We start from the raw sequence: 9,956 nt of genomic DNA on the forward strand, positions 1-9,956 counted from the left end.
CCCCACGTCGGGGCGGTGGACGCACGAGACGACCCTCCCCTTCGCCTCTCCCCGCTGCGCATGACTAGAGGGGAAGGGCGGGGCAGCGGGCGTCGGCGGGCCCCGCCCCAGCCCCCGCCCCAGCCCCCGCCCCCCCCGGGCGGGTGGCCTGAGGCGGGCGCGTGGCCTGGCCCGCCTGAGGGAGGAGCGCGGGAAGGGGCGGCCGTTGGAGCGGGCGCGGCCGCCGGGGCGGGGGGCTGCCGCCTCCCCTCACGTCCCCGGGGTGTGCCGCCCGCCGGCTGGCCGCGGTCCCGAGCCCAGGCCCCGTGCCTCGGGGGTTGAAATCGCACCGGGAGCCCACGGAGAGTCGTTGCGATTCCTAAAAGGCGCTTCCAGTGGAGCTAGCCCCTCTCAGCTGGGGAGGGGAAGCCTGAGGGCTTGACCCGGGTGTGCGCCCTAACCTTCCCGATGACAAACTCATGGGCCGTCGGTATTGCTATTGATTTCTGGGTTTGGGTGGGGGTTTTTGTAATTTTGTGGTGGTGTTCACGCAGTTAGGTGACCATTTCAGCGAGCCAGCTACTTCCACAAGTAAATAGTTCCTACGCTTTTCACACCAATGCTTATTTTGAATTTAAAACACGGTGTTCAAGTACAGGTTACACCTAAGTTTTCCAAAACATTTTGCAAATATTTCCTAGGAAGCTCTTCGAGATAAACTATCATCGTGACACTTGATTTGCAGGTAGGGGAAAGATGCCCCAAAAGATGAATAAATGACCAATACCATTTATGAAGATGGCCCTTTTTTCCCCCCAGAACTGTTCTATACAGTTTCCATTCAATCAACTTTTAATTACTCTAAAATGAAACAGAAAAATTAGTATCTTGATCTAAATGCCCTGTAAAATACTAGTTTATTGCCACAGAATCGCACTGGTGCACAGAGAAAGAATAATTCCAGAACAAAATTGGACACCTTCCCAGGTTTATTTGCAATCCCTTTGTCTGCAATCCATTAGTTACATAATAGAGCGGAAAACCCCATGTGTGTCTGGAAACTGTAAATAGTTCAATTAAGGAAACTACGGGCACTAGCTTGTGCTCTCAGGAATGGGGCTATTTTAAGGATACAGGGTGTGTGGAGAACCTCTCGGTGTTAGGTATTAAGGGTATGGCAGGCCCCCCCAGCCTGACCTGCGGCTGCCCTGGGTAGAGCATGGTTTTAAATGGCAGAAGTGGAGCTGTCCTTAATGCAAGTTTTAACCCCATCCACCTCTGAACAGACTTGAAGGAACCCATTTGGATCTTGGGCCTTTAGATAGCTCCTTCTTAGTGTGAAAAGCGCTGATCTACTTCCTTCAGACCCGGTTCTCCAGGCAGCCGCAGGTCGTTGCTGTTGTCTAAGTAGATCTGAGTGAATTTCAGGCTGTGGAGTTACATGTTGTTTTAGAGTTAAGATTATCCTACTGACTCTTACAAAGCAAAACAGCACTCATTCAGATTAAAAAGGGTCTCAAATAAAATGTGTCTTAAAACCTACTTTCTGAGGAACTTGTCCATCTTCCACAGGGCATCCTAGCAGGTTCAAAGCTCTTCAGATCCCTCTTTAGCCACAGACTTCTGTCAGTTCTTTAGTCAAAGATGAATGATCCTCTCTGAGGCCAGGATTGATCTATGATTTCATATCTTCCATGTGCCTGGTTGTCTTGAGCCTACCTGTACTATTCCAAAGAGGGAAAATTTCAAAAGACTTGTTACCTGCACTGTTTTCATTTCGGAGAGCTTGAAATAATAGCTCTCACTCTGCCCATGAGTTCATTCAAAAAGTATCCTTCAGGTTATTATTACAGCAAGTTATGCAAAAAAAAAAAATCAAAAAAGGCAGGAGCCAAAAGTTATATATATTATCCATAAAGCTCATGCAACAGCTTCTGATTCCACAGTGTCTTAACCTCTGTCACAGTTTTCCAAAGACAGGTATAATTCTTCTGCAAGCAGGAAAGTAATGTACACAGCAGTGTGGTGTCCCCATCCTCCCTTCTATGTCAGCTCAGCACGTCTGATTTGTGAAGACAGTGGTGTATCTTTTTTCCTCCTCATCTGAAGTTTTTAATAATGCTGTTAGTACTGGAGGCACAAAAACTGAGATGTGTCCAGGCCCAGTTCCAAGATAATTCGAATTCCCTCTCGTCTCCATTCCCTTCGCTGTTATATGTACTGAGAGCATCTTCTCAACAGCTAAGCACAAATGTGATTTAGCTGCTGCGGGACGTTTAGTAGCTTTCCATAATTAAATTAGAATGCAATGCAATACACAAAGGTTAAATCAGGAAGCTGCTTAATTTATTTTATATTTATCAGTAGATATGTGCCAGATTCTCATTAGTTCTGGTTCATGTTGCACATTGAAACAGATGTGACACAGTATCAATTTTAAAATCTTGATTAACTGTAAATTACTTTTTACACTGAAAGAGGCAATATAATAAATAAATAAATAAATAAATAAATTAGGTCATAGTAACAAGTTAGCATCGGTATTGATTTGGATCTAATTATTTAATTAAATAGTAAGATTGATAAAACACTCTTTAGCTTTCCAACAAAGAAAGTAGCAGATAATGCAACTGAATACCAGTTGAAGAGACTCACCAGATTATGTTACATCAAGATTTGGAAATTAGCTAATTATTTTGACAGTGAAACTAAACCTCAAAACCATCCCACACTTCGTCCTTTGATTTCAGCTCTGTCATGGTGGTAAAATCATTTTCAATTTAGCTAGAACACTGATTACTTTAATATGCAGAAGTTCAAAACTATTGACATGCAATTTGTGGCTGATGGCTGCAGAGATCATTTTCCATCACTTTAATGCCATCATCCCATTTTTTCTTCCAAACCCTGACTTGTCTTTCTCTGTTGCATTAGACAAGCACATCCTTATCTTTTCAATTCTTTCCATGTTTTATTTCATTTTACATAAAATGTCTTCTCAGGTATTCAAATGTTCCTCTATTCAAAGAAAAAATGTCGTTAGTCAACATTACTGACTTGTTACACTTTCAAAATGTCCTCCTAATCTTTCTCAACGTATATCCATTATATTTAGAAGTAGTTCCTCGTAGGTTTACGCAAAGATTCCTCTGTTCTCCTTCAGGGCTCTTAAGTTACCATATTTCCAAAAGAATGAAAAATTAGGCCCTTGATGTGCCTACCACATAGACCAATATTATCTAATTGCATTCCCCTGTTTAACTCTATCTGTCAGGCCTCTGCTTGGGATAGACCTCTTGCCGGGAAGGGACCTCTCTCTGTCCTGGAGCATGACACAGAACAATCCTTATGCTTGTGATCAGGTCTCCAGGGATCTCTGTAAGAACTAATAACAACACAGATAAACTATGAACACTTAGTATTTAAATGAGACAGAGTTTAGGGTTATTTATGCTTACAGTTCGTTCTTTCTGGTGCCTTTTTATAGCCATTGCTATGTATGCAAAAATTGCATAAAATTATTGATAAAATTATTGCAAAAGACCAAGATCATAACAGAAGCTTGAAAAAGAGGAAAAGTAATTTTAAACAATAAAACATTTTGTTCTCTTCAGTTCCTGTGATCTTCTGTACTTTTTGGAATGAAAGTTCAGTTAAAAAAAAGCCAGGTGGTTCCTAACAAACCCCTTCTTGTGAGCAGGGTTTTTAGGACTGCAAGGAAACTTGTCATCAGCTATGGTAGCCCATCTGCTGATGCCATGCTTTCCTTCCCCAGCAGCGATCTGCCTTGGCACTCTGGAATCTCAGGCGCCCCTCAGAGAGTTTATTGTCCCTGGTGACAAAGGCTTTCAGTTTACTCTTTTGGTTTGTGATTACATTGAGCTTAGAGCCCCCTCTCTCCAAAATCTTTCAGAAAATTAAGTGTACAACACACTGTGGATTCTAACAACACAGTGTTGGCAAGTTATAGTTAGATACATGGAAGGCTACCGACAATATGAACAACTCTTGCAGCTGTTGTGTTGTAACACAGTGTTGCACACCGCTTGCACTGAGGAGTGTTGGTACTCCAACACAGGCGGTATTAAAAAGGCACGAGACCTCATTGGAACAGGTATTTTTCATCAGTTTAATAAAGGTGGGATCTTACATTAAATCAAAATACGTAGCTGCCAGAAGTATGCAGAAATACCAGTCACCCAACTACATCTCTTGGTAAAACAGAAAGAAGGTGATTGACCTATGTCACCATTAACCTAGATTGTTTTGCAAACAGGACAATTTTGTAATTTTTATATTTAGGAAACAAAGAATAAATCAAACATTTTGGGAAGTCTTCCTCTTCACAGAAATTGTTACTTAGCATCTTATCAGTATACAATCATTGGGGGGAAAACTGTGTTTCATACAATTACTATATTCTATTTATGCTAAAATAAGCTATTTTGTACTTATTTATGATATTTATTCCTCTTACCAGTGCTTCAGAATTTCTACAAATGGTTCCAGTGAGGAATAGATTCCAGAATATATCATCACTTTTTGACAATTGTCTTATTTCTGTAATAAATGGACATTTCTCTTCTGAATGCTGACCGTGCTATATGAGGAAACACTGATTTTAATTTCTGGCTTTGATCTAATGTGGGTTTTGAAGCTGTCTGTTTATTATCTTGCTTTCCACTCCAGAAGTTGTTAGCTGGGATGTGAGTCACAGCTGTGCAGCATGACAAAGGGAAGTAGACTTCTTACCACTCCATCTTTCCTCAGGCAAACTGATCACAGAAGACTTGGTCCTTTTAGGTCCTAGCTCTGCTAAAGTCCATAAGCATGTCTGCAAGCCTGGAGCAAAAGAAACACTAAATCTTTCTAAGCAAATCAAGTGGCCAAGTCAAAGCTTGTAGCCTTCAGTCTTTATTCACATGAAAAACAATTGCACAGTGGAAGGCAGTAAAACTAGTAGTACTGAATGGGCTTATGTAATGGTTAAACCTTTAATCTCTTTCTTAATAATTTAAGGCTCATTTCTGTGAAATGCTTGATATCAAGATAGGTAGAAGTTGAGCGGAACTTGCAGCTTACACATCTGTGTACTTCAGCAATGCCTCACCTCAGGGCATAATGTGATGCTTACAGTTATAAAAAGGCTTATTCCCATATTTCTGCTGAAGGAGTTACAGTAATAAAAAACTGAAGTAACACAGAGAAGTCTCAGGTCCTTGTTTATAAATATATAATGATGTCTCTATTCCAAAAAGCTTACAGCCATATACAGGGATTACTGTATATAGTCCCGTTGCCTTCAACAACAGTTCTCACTGTAGTAAGCACTGTCTGTTACTGCTTGCTAAACCTGAGGGTAGACATAAGTGAATGCAAAGCCTTATGTGGTTTTTATAACTGAAATTCTTGACAGAAGACATATTTATCAGAAGCTACCTAAAGAAAATACAGGGCTTGTTTCTGTTGTGTATATATGCCAGCTAAATCATCCATGCTAATATCACATGAATGTGATCCATTTATTTTACAATGCTTTATTATTAATGTAGAGATTTATATACATTTGATTTTTATGGTCCTTTAATCTGTTCTTTCTGATGCAGCAAATGCTGACATTTAAACATTGTGGTTCCTTTTTTATTGCTGGCTTTGGTTCTTCTAGAGCAGACTGAGTACTATATTTGAACAGTGTACATATCACATGCTGGTACAGGTTTTTTTCTTCAACACTTAGGAAACTAATCATGCCAAAAATGTCTGCCTGGAATATCTAGAAATTACAGACCATTACTTGTGGATTATATTCCTTTCTAACACGAATTTTATGTCACGATATCTCCCCAACTTTAGTGAAGATACTCTGAATTTCCTTCACAGCAGTAGTGTCACTTTCCTAATTAAAACTCTGTGCTCTATTAGCTTGACAAAGACATGTACCTAAAGAGTTCGAAGCTCATTAAGCAAAACAAACACTTCAGAATCTCAGGCAACTGTTAGGTGTGAATCTTTAAGTGCTACCTACTATCCAAACAGCTTGAATAAGTACTACTATCCTGATGTAAAAGTGGGAATGCAGAGAGGCTCAGTGAGTGACAGGCCATGAAGGCAGATACCACCCCAGGTGGAACTAGAGTCCAGGAAGGAATTTTGGATGCCTAGTGCTGTGTATTAAGATTTCTTTGTACCAGTTGCTATATCCCTAATAGTACATCATTAATCACCTGACTTTTACCACCAGCTCAAATTAGGATAAAATCAAGACTTAAGCACGATTTTTAAAGACAATTCTTTTAGCTATTTTAACATGAAAAAGCATCTGGAAACCCCGTTTTTCTCCAGTAAGAGAAATCTCTCTTCAGTTGTTTTGGGTGCGTTCTTTTGCTTCTGATTTTAATACAAATATCTAAGAGAGAAGAGTGCAATATGCTGAAAACCTTATTCCGCCCTCTGACACTTTGTGATACACCTTTGCTTCATGTAAAATTCGCTCTTGCACTTCAGCCCAAGCCCTAGTTTCAAGTGGCTGTGAATTACAATTACACCTTTTCGCCCCTAAAACAGTTTTTATGCTATCAGTAAGGACAGACTTTTACTTTTGACCTAGATATTGTAGCATGCTTTTTCCTAATGGCAGCTGAACAGAACTGGTGTCAGCAGGAAGTGTCATCTAAGAGTAAGAGAATACACCTATGAATCACTCTTGTGTTCTGTTTGTTTCACTGACGTGTTTCCCTGTATACTCGTACATCTCTACTTCTCTGTGCATTTGTTTGTGGCTTTATTAATGAACTAACATGTTAAAGAACACAGTAATAGTCTGGGATTAAAGATACTGTAAAAGTGCAAATAATTATTGTCTCTGTAATGCTGATAGTCTGTGTCATGGTGAGTAGAACTTTCCAGTATTGCATCAGCGTGATTACCCTGCCACTCCCCATCCACAAAGGAGAATAATCCTCCTTCAGTGCCAGCACATACGCAATACACACATTCAGACAGTATCCGAAACAATTTTAAATAATGATTTCCTCTCAATGTCTAAGAAAAAGACTTTCAACAACAATTGTAATGGATGAGAGAAGAGTGATAGATTGTAGAACAATATTAGGACTGATCTAAGCCCCAACTTTATGATTCATGATCTTACCAGAATTAAGGAAAGATTTATAATTGGTTATTGTTACTGCCATTCATTATTTTCTTTTTACATACTTCTCTGTGTAGTGCATTTGTAACTATTCTATATACAACTCAGGACTGCAGTCGTATCTATCAAACTGATAATTTTTCTATTAAGTTGTTTGTTATGAACTTCTCACTCCTTTGCCCTGTCTTTCATTCTGTTCTCTAAGTTTCTTTTCTTTTGTCAAACTAATGTTTCAATATGTTCCCTGCGTCGGTCTCTCCTTTCATTCTCAGGGAAAAAAACATACCTGCAAAAAGTGTTAAGCATTTGTAGGACCACATAAGTTATTTGTTTCTCTTTAAAAACAAATACACTACATACTAGTTAAATGAAAAAGATGCAAGAATAAAGTAAAATGTAGCCAAAATACAGTAAAGCTTAATAATAGAATAATTAACATATCATGTATTCTAAGGAGCATACACACAAGTAACAATTTGTCTTCCAGGGCAAATAAGGAAAGTTACCTTAAGAGAGATATCAACTAGGATTTAAAATGCAAAATTCTGAACAATTCCGAAAGGCTCCTTTTTATCATATAAGAGGAAATAAAGATTTGCAAACTTCTGGGGAAAAAAAATTGTATAAATCTGTTACCATCACCATCTATCCAAACTGTAATATTGTTTTTAATGACTAACAGTAAATATTTATCTAGGTATTTTCTAATGTTGGCAATTACATACCCAATTGGGTATAAAATTGACAATTTAAAACATATTCAAAGCATACCCTGTGCTTTAACTTAAGTATTTTTTTGACAATGCAAAACAATTGATCCCAAAAGAATAGGATGGACGAGCACTGAAAAGAAAATACATAAAAGATATTGCTTGTCTCATGACAGGATCATAAAAGCAATTTGTGCTAATGTAAGTATTTTCTCTATTATAGCCTTCATCCTTGTCTTTGTATGCTATTTTGTAATAATACTGAAAATTTTGTTGTACCTCTTTTTCATGTAAAAAAACTCTAATCATCCATCTGTTTTACACTGTATAAAAAAGAACCAGTGGAGGAATAGGTAGGTGGTGGGAAAATCAGAAGCAGTTTTGCACATCCCTTGAATCTTCCCATGTTCTGGGTCTCCCCAGGACCATGACATAAATTAGATAGTCTTCATGTCTGCTCTGTTTCTGTGCAGTATCTCAAAGGCCCCAAAAGCTGTTGTAGCAGGCAAGAACAGCAGGAGCACTGCGATACTGCCCACACCTCTCTTCTGCAGCTCCTGGCTGCTGGGCAGAGAACAGTTGCCAGGTCATTGGCAGCAGCAGAGTCTTGGCTTTAAGGATATTTGGCTTAAATGACAAGTCATTTCAGCTTCCATCTGTATGAGGGAACATGGACATCCAAGTGTTGCAAAAATAGCCTGTCAGTTCACAGCAATAGTTATGATGTTTTCCTCACTGATGTGAAATATCTGAGAATTATCTTTGCTCAGCAAAAGAAAAACGGAAGGCAGTAAATATCATGGAATGCTCTGTCCACTGATGAGGTTGCATTGTGTGGTACCAAAATAATTTAGAAATATTCTGAAATTAGTAGGAGATCAAATCACTAGAAAACCACCCATGATGGTATACTATATCGATTTCAGTGAATCATGATTTCATCATCACTTTGCAGAAGCAAAGAGGGCCCTTTCCCCATACTTTCTTTGAGGAATGGATGGGAACGCAAACAAAGGGAATAGCAGTCGTGTGCATCAGTTCAACCAGAAGCTTCTCTGCCAAGCAGAATTATGGCAAGAACTAATTATAGAAATTAAAAGACTCCTGGGATCATTAGACCTGCTCTGCTTGATGTTTACTTCAGTATTTCCTAAAAATAATTGGTTTGCTTGGGGAAAAAAGAAACCCCAGGCTCTGTGTAGCCTGACAGTCCCTGGGCTGTCCCATCTTGTGAAGACTGACTGTGCACTGACCTGGTCTAAAACTTGCCAGCAGAGTTAATTGATGTCTTAGCACATCAGGAAGAGGGAGGGTGGCGTGAGGATCCATCAGTGAAGGGAAATGTTCTGGCCTGGCAGTGTGCTGGCACACCAAGTAAGAAGGTGTGGGGGGTTGACCCTGACTGAACGCCAGGTGCCCACCAAAGCTGTTCTATCACTCCCCCCTCCTCAACTGGACAGGGGAGAGAAAATATAACAAAGGGCTCATGGGTCAAGATAAGGACAGGAAAGAGATCACTCACCAATTACTGTCACGGGCAAAACAGACTCAACTTGGGGAAAATTAACTCAATTTATTACCAACCAACCAGAGTAGGGTAATGAGAAATAAAACCAAATCTCAGAACACCTTCCCTCCACCCCTCCCTTCTTCCCAGGCACAGCTTCACTCCTGGATTCTCTACCTACCCCCCCCAGTGGTGCAGGGGTATGGGGAATGGGGTTTACGGTCAGTTCATCACACGTTATTTCTGCCGCTTCATCCTCCTCAGGGGCAGGACTCATCACACTCGTCCCCTGCTCCAGCGTGGGGTCCCTCCCACGGGAGACAGTCCTCCACGAACTTCTCTAACGTGGGTCCTTCCCACGGGCTGCAGCTCTTCACGAACTGCTCCAGCATGGGTCCCTTCCACGGCGTGCAGTCCTTCAGGAGCACACTGCTCCAGCGTGGGTCCCCCACGGGGTTACAAGTCCTGCCAGAAAACCTGCTCCATGGGCTTCTCTCTCCACAGATCCGCAGGTCCTGCCAGGAGCCTGCTCCAGCGCGGACTTCCCACGGGGTCACAGCCTCCTTTGGGCATCCCCCTGCTCCGGCGTGGGGTCCTCCCCGGGCTGCAG

Source organism: Harpia harpyja, chromosome 21, assembly GCF_026419915.1.
Source record: "Harpia harpyja isolate bHarHar1 chromosome 21, bHarHar1 primary haplotype, whole genome shotgun sequence".
Taxonomy (NCBI): Eukaryota; Metazoa; Chordata; class Aves; order Accipitriformes; family Accipitridae; genus Harpia; species Harpia harpyja.